The sequence below is a fragment of the Eriocheir sinensis genome, unplaced genomic scaffold, assembly GCF_024679095.1.
Source record: "Eriocheir sinensis breed Jianghai 21 unplaced genomic scaffold, ASM2467909v1 Scaffold760, whole genome shotgun sequence".
Classification (NCBI taxonomy): Eukaryota; Metazoa; Arthropoda; class Malacostraca; order Decapoda; family Varunidae; genus Eriocheir; species Eriocheir sinensis.
This window is the reverse complement of record NW_026112121.1, coordinates 100001-107500: the sequence shown is the minus strand read 5'-3', so window position 1 is coordinate 107500 and position 7500 is coordinate 100001. Positions and strand designations below refer to the sequence as shown.

The 7500-nt window shown below is 43.0% G+C and overlaps 1 pseudogene; it reads right to left on the bottom strand.

The window, feature by feature from the left end:
- LOC126994257 (alpha-1A adrenergic receptor-like) overlaps positions 1–2233 on the bottom strand; it is a 100352-nt pseudogene extending 98119 nt beyond the window's left edge.
- Between the last annotated feature and the right edge of the window lie 5267 nt (positions 2234–7500).

Genomic DNA, 7500 nt, shown 5'->3' with positions numbered 1-7500 from the left:
GACACAGACGGATAGATTGGTAAGCAGACCGACAGACTATAAAGGCAGATAAGGACGGACAGGCATGCAGGCAGACAGACAGCCAGATAAACAAACAAACAAAAATAAGACAGAGTTGTTTGTCTTCATCAACCGTGACGTGGTGAACTTTAATACGAATTCGTGTTTGTTTACCAGCGGCGAGTTAATATTCCTCTCCGTTTTGGGCGGAGATAATATTGTGCAGGAAAAAATATTATTAAATGTAGATATGAATGCGTTTAATTTTTCTACTGTCCAATAGGATACACACACACACACACACACACACACACGGTAGAAAACTTTTATGGATACAAACTTAAAGCTTCTGTATGCTTCCAGGTCACAGGAAAAGCTGTATATGAACTAACAACGTTCCGTTCAAAAATATCACAACCCAAACAAATTCATCTACAGATCCTGCATGATGTTTCCGCGGACTGCCAGCGAGAAGGATTAAATAACGTTGAAGCGGAAAGAGAACAGTCCTAAATAATCATCATTCTCCGGACAAAATGAAGAGGGGAATATACTGTGGCAGAAGGATTATGACTACAGCTTAACCTCTATACATACACTGCACGTCCGCCTCACCTTTCTCGTGTTTGTGTGTGTGTGTGTGTGTGTGTGTGTGTGTGTGTGTGTTATTAGGGCGGCGGGTCAAGGTGGTGCTTCTAAAATGTGGCTTCTTTTCATGTAAAGAGGTGGTGGAGGCGGTGGTGGTGAAGAATGAAATTAGAAAAAGTGGAAGCAGATGGCGAGGTCGAAAAGGAAACGGGTGGAGGTCGTGAAGGTTGAGAAAAGAATGAGAAGAATAAACAAGACGAAAGGAGGAGGAGGAGGAGGAGGAGGAGGAGGAGGAGGACGATGAGGAGGAGGAGGTCGGATAATAAAATCAATATAATGGAAAATAACTTCATTAGTCAACATATGCATGAGTCAACCAAGCAGTGATTAGCGGGGTTTTTTCCCCCATTTTATTATCACCCTTGAGTTGTTTCCTTGACTATAAATAAAATATAAAAGAAAAACAAGTGGCTAAGGGGTCAGCGTGTTGACGCGGTGTACTGGAGGACTCGGGTTCACGTCCTGTCCGCCATTACAAGCTCACAATTTCCAGCCATCGCCGAGTGGCCAAAGACAAAAGTCGAAAGCACAAGAAAGGAGGAGGAGGAGTTTGCTACGTAAAAAGTACACTCCCTGCCATAAAAATGGACAAATGCAAAGTCATGCACATTGGGTCCCAAAATAGTAACTACACATACATCATGAATGGGAAACCTCTGCAGGCGATGCAGGAGGAAAAGGATCTTGGAGTCACTATCAGCAGTGACCTGAAACACGCGAATCACTGCAAAAAAGCATACAACGAAGCCAACACTTTGCTCGGGTTCATAGCGAGGAACTTCGAGTGTAAAACACCAAACGTGATGCTATCCTTGTATAATTCCATGGTAAGACCGCACCTCGAGTATGCAGTACAGTTCTGGTCTCCTAATTACAGAAAGGACATTGATTTACTGGAAAGGATTCAACGACGCGCCACAAAGATGATTCCAACTTTAAGGGCTCAGCCGTACGAGGAACGACTCAAGCGACTCAATCTCTTTACATTGGAGAAAAGACGCCTACGAGGGGATATGATTCAAGTCTTCAAGTATCTAAAAAGTTCAATAACGTCGATTACTCCAAATTCTTTGAACTGCAAACCAACTCAAGAACTAGAAATAACGGTTAATCCATTCAGTCGAGTCGATGTAACAGACATTGGAAGGAGTTTCTTTTCAAACCGAGTCATCCGCCACTGGAACAATCTTCCCTCAGAAGTAGTAAATGCGAATACCATCAACTCCTTCAAATATAGAATCGACCGTCATTTCGCTGAGTCGGGAGTAAACTGAATAACGAGGTGCTTTCATCTGCTCCTCAATATTGAGGTGCTTTCATCTGCTCATCAAGCCCCAAGTGGCGGTCGAGCAGATTAAATCACCCAAGCGGGCGACCTCGTAATGATCCAATAGGCTTTTTGTTGCCTGCATTCCCATGTTTCCCATGAGAGCCCCAGGAAGCGAGGCAGAGGGGGAAGGTTGTTCAGTAAGTAAAACCGAGAAGTCCAGTTTACTCACCCTCGCCGGTGTCGCTACGGGGAACCTCTCCCGGATGAGACCACGTCACCTTCACTTCACCTTCCCGCTGTGCCCACGCCTTCCCTGCAGAGTAAACAAATAAACTTTTATATACCTGGAACACTCAGTGATACCTGCGATATAAAAATAAACAAATGCCTTTCACGTATCTGGAACACTTACCGATATCTATAATGATTTCAGAATGTTTTTAATAATTATTGTAAGAATGAAGCATACAAGCACACCTTTCATATACCCCAAACTTTATGATACGAAAATACCTTAAGGATATTAATACACGAATGAATAAATAAACAGAACTTTCTTTTTATAACCCTGACAATACTGATAAACTAATATACAGAAGCTACATTAAGTATGATTTTGTCCACAAGCAGTGCTCACCTATACCTGTCACAAAGAGGGCAATGACCAGGTAAATCAAAGCAATATTCAAACAAAGCAATAACTAACGACAGCGGTAAGATAAAGAGTGATTTAATACAGCGTTTCCAAATAAATCACGAAACATGGTGGATTTATTACACTGACAGAACTTCATAACATCCGCTATTATTGTTTGCACCTCCACCACCACTACGACCATCACCACCACGACCATCACAACAGTCCATACAAGATCCCACCAGCCCGACCACCACCACTACTACCACCCCCATACAATTACCACCACCATTACTGCTACCACCACCATCACAGTCTTCGGGCCCATATTCTCAAGACACTAAGGAATCTCACAACCACTATTTCCTAGCGCTACAAAAGAGAAGAGTCGGGTTTTCATGAGTGTGTCCCACGTGCATGGTGCATTAGCCTCTGTCAAAATACTACTAGGCTCATGAAACTACCCATGGAAATACCCCAAAACAACCTCTACCAAAGCCTTGCAAAATATAAGTGTGTGAGCCTCATTACTGCCCTCAAGCACTGGAAAATAACCACTTCCGGGATCGTGATATATGTGAGTCAATATCTAACACCCGTAATCATGCACTTGAGAGAATCGGTCGTCCATTTATGAATATTCGCTGCTCCAGCCCCGTGACCGCCTGCTTAAGGGTGTTGCATGTTTCTACTTTAATAAGAAGTTAGTCAGGATGGGCAGAGCGGTTCCTGCAAACCTACTACTATGTGTTTCTCCATACTGATGAATGTATGAATCAGATTTTCATAAAGTGTTTCCTAAATGTACTCCCCACATGATTAATAAATGTTCCATTCGGTCATGCATTTGTGTAACGTGAGACACATGACTTCATGGCGGACCTGTTCAACATTGTAAAGGTTTGTATGACATGAAAATCTATGCGGTGTCCATATTTAAGGCTGTTCAAAACACATTATTTGCATAAAAACTATGTAGGAAAAGTTAGCATTATGTGGTTATGAGGGGCAGCAACAGTAATAGTAATATAACTAAATATATTAATGAGATGAAACACACACACACACACACACACACACACACACACACACACACACACACACACACACACACACACGCTTGCACTCACACATTCATATAATTTTTCCTATTTTTACGATCGAGGAAAACGGGAAAAAAAAAACTCGCTGCTCCTACGGCAAATGAGTCAGGAATCATGTATATGGCGTCGTCTTGATTCTCTTCCAGCGAGTCATGGGAAGGTTAAAGGCGCAACACTGTACACAATAAGGGTGGAATATCTTTATTACAATCATACCATATACAATCATAGCTTCTATCATAAAAATTACAATTCTCACTCTTTAAATGAATACTAGTGATAATTCAATACGGTAAAAGAGAGAGACGCGAGCAAGTATACATATAAACAAATACTGACCATCACAGCATAGAAATACTGCTAACAATCCCAAGATCTATAAATACAATTGTTGACTAGAATACAGCCGCTTTAACGGATGGAAATAGCCGATGAAAGGTCACGAGAGAGAGAGAGAGAGAGAGAGAGAGAGAGAGAGAGAGAGAGAGAGAGAGAGAGAGAGAGAGAGAGAGAGAGAGAGAGAGAGAGAGAGAGAGAGAGAGAGAGAGAGAGAGAGAGAGAGAGAGAGAGAGAGAGAGAGAGAGAGAGAGAGAGAGAGAGAGAGAGAGAGAGAGAGAGAGAGAGAGAGAGAGAGAGAGAGAGAGAGAGAGAGAGAGAGAGAGAGAGAGAGAGAGAGAGAGAGAGAGAGAGAGAGAGAGAGACAACGGGGCCCGCTAAATAGACACCTGTGATCATAAACGTGTTGCATTCCTTAATTTATGAACACACACACACACACACACACACACACACACACACACACACACACACACACACACACACACTCCCTACACACATACGCTTTTTTCCCTACACTCACGGACACAGGACAGCGCCACGGACGTACGAGACACGGACATTGGAAGAGCGGGCTACTCATTTCTGGGTCATAACTGAGGCGGGGACAATGGCACTCAGCCGGCTACCTACTCAACACACCTGCGCCTGCCCTGCCTACCTGCCCTCCAGCGCACCTGTTCCCCTTACTTTCCGCTTACCTTTTTCCTTGTATTGCCTCCTTATACCTTTCTGCTTTTCTTAATTTGCTCTGCCTACCTGCTTTTATGTTTTCCTTTCTGTGTTCTTATTTTCTCTCAAATGCTTACCTGAATTCCTACTTTTCTTATTTTACTTTTACTTCGCCTTCTTTACTGCCCACCTGAATTCCTGTTCCCTTACTTTCCCATGACTTTCTCTATCATATTATCTTTCTATTCGTATGCTTTCCTCTGCTCTTATTTTCCTTCCCATACTGCTTACCAGCCTGTTCCTACCATACCATTCTACCATTTCATCATAACTTACTTTCCCCTCACCTTCTACCATGCTGCCTACCTAGATTCCTGTTTTCCTTACCTTAGTTTTAGATTTCCTCTCATACCTGCCCGCTTGCCTACGTTTTCCTTGTCCTTCATCAATCAGTGCCTTCCTCTCACCTTCGCTTTACCTGGTTTGCTGCTTTCCTTACCCACCTCTCAATCATCCTTCCATTTCTGTTTGTCCACTCGTTCTCTTACCTATCATTCCATTTACCTTCTCGCTCTCCCTTCTAACTATTTTTTTTTTCATTTTCTTCCACCTTAACCACATGTGTTTCTTGCTTTCCTCTTAGCTTTCTACCCATATCTCCCTATCTTACATGATTGCTTACTTGTCTGCCTACCTGTTAACCTTTCCTGTATCTAACTCTTCGTTCCTTACCTATCCTCTCTTAAACATCTATCCACCTATCTGTATGTGTCTGTCTGTGTTTGTTCTTCTATTTGTTGTCTTCGATATCTGTATTTGTCCTTCCGTCTGTTGTTTTGTCAGTCTTTATCTTCCTTACAGTTTTCCTTCCATGCAGTCTACCAAACTCTTCTCTTACCTCCCTTCATGCCTTACTCTACTACTACCTTCTTATTAAACTTTTGACCCTGACTTTCATTTCCCTTCAATCCTACCTGCTTACCAATCTCCTCACTTTCTTGCCTGCATACCTCTTTTTCCCATCTTCTGACGCTTCATTCCTTAACTTACTTGCTCCCCTAGCCCCTTACCTCTCTCCCTCACGTACCTTCCTCTCACCTTCCCTCTCTCACTGTATTACTTTCCTCCCTCCTTGCCCTCACCTTCAACTGACCTTCTCTCCCTTATCTTTTAGACGCTCTCTCCTTTCATGCCTTCCTCTCACTCTTTTGCCCTTGCTTTCCTCTCACCGCATCTCCTTAGCTTCTTCTCATCCCTCTATTATCGTTACCGGACCATTGAGGAATAAAATGAAAATGGAAATCTCTCTCTCACACACACACACACACACACACACACACACACACACACACACACACACACACACACACACACACACAAAGGCAAATATAGTACTGCAAGATACACAACGAAAATGATGAGAACCAATAATTTTCACCCTCCCTCTCTTCCTCGCTCTCTCCCTCTCTCTTTCCCAGGTCATAAGTCTGGCCAAGTGACGTGTGTTGATTGCTCTCCCATCACGTCATAACCTTAATAACACGTACTGACACTCACTTCCCTTCTTCCTCTATCTATTTCTCTGACACACACACACACACACACACACACACACACACACACACACACACACACACACACCTGCTTTACCATCACTGTTCCTCGTCCTCGTACGTCCACACCTCCCATTTCTCATTACTCTTCCTCGTCATTCATCACCCTTATTTCACTACCTACGTCCCCCCGATGTCTTTCATATATATATTTCGTTGAAGAATATGTGTGTGACACTGAGAGTATATACTGGGAAAGTCTGTCACGCATCCTTTAGTGCATGTAATTAATTATGTTAAGTGATGAATTATGTTACCAAATAAAGAGTAAACCTCATAAAAAGCTTCTTTAGGAGTATACACACCACCCTTTCCGTAACCAGAGTGAATCAGCGTCCCTTACTTGAAATGTATTTTCCATTTTTATCTTTCGTCACCCCGAGTCATCCCATATGGGACAAAAAATGCAAATTTATCGTCAAAAAGTGTACGATATTCGAACATTTAAGCCATTCCAGTACAAAATTCGATTCACTGCATCACAAAATTTCATTTCTAAACCCACACAAAACTTATGCGGCGGCGATTCTCTCGTCGATGCACACTTTGTTTCCCATTCGCAGAGTTGGAAAAAAGAAGTATATTTCCAAGGTATGTCTCGGGCCGCCAGGTGGTGCCCGCGCCGCCGTGATTGGCTCGGTGCAGCGCAGGTAATGACACACCTGGACCATAATTAAGGCTGAGCGATACGCGGGGCGGCCCGGCGGTCGGTTGGCGATGCACCATTTCGAAATTTTGCAAAGTTTGATGCCTCGTATTTGTGTCAGACTGTTTGCCTGTGTGTGTGCATGTACGCCTTCTTTGCTTTATTTCCGCCTCTTTGTTAGGATCCTTCTGTATTTGATGTCTGGCTGATATGTGTTAATCTGACAATATCATGTCATTTTTAAGCGTTTTCTGTCTAAGTTATTTTCTATACGTCTCTCTCTTCACATACACACTCACGCCCATCCACGTTCTCGCCGACCCAACCGAAACACACGCCTGTATGCTAAACTCTCCACGCTAACAATTCATTTTTCAGCCTTGCTCTATGTTTCTCTTTTTCTTTGTCCCGCCATGACACTCGGGAGCACGCTGGACGAGGCTCGTGAACCAATGACGGACTTTATTTTGTCTCGTGTAAACATTAGAGAGAACAAAAGACAGGCGCCTCTACATATACATTTTTTTTTTTCATTCTGAAATTACAAAATAAGTGCGAGCAAAAATATGGCTATG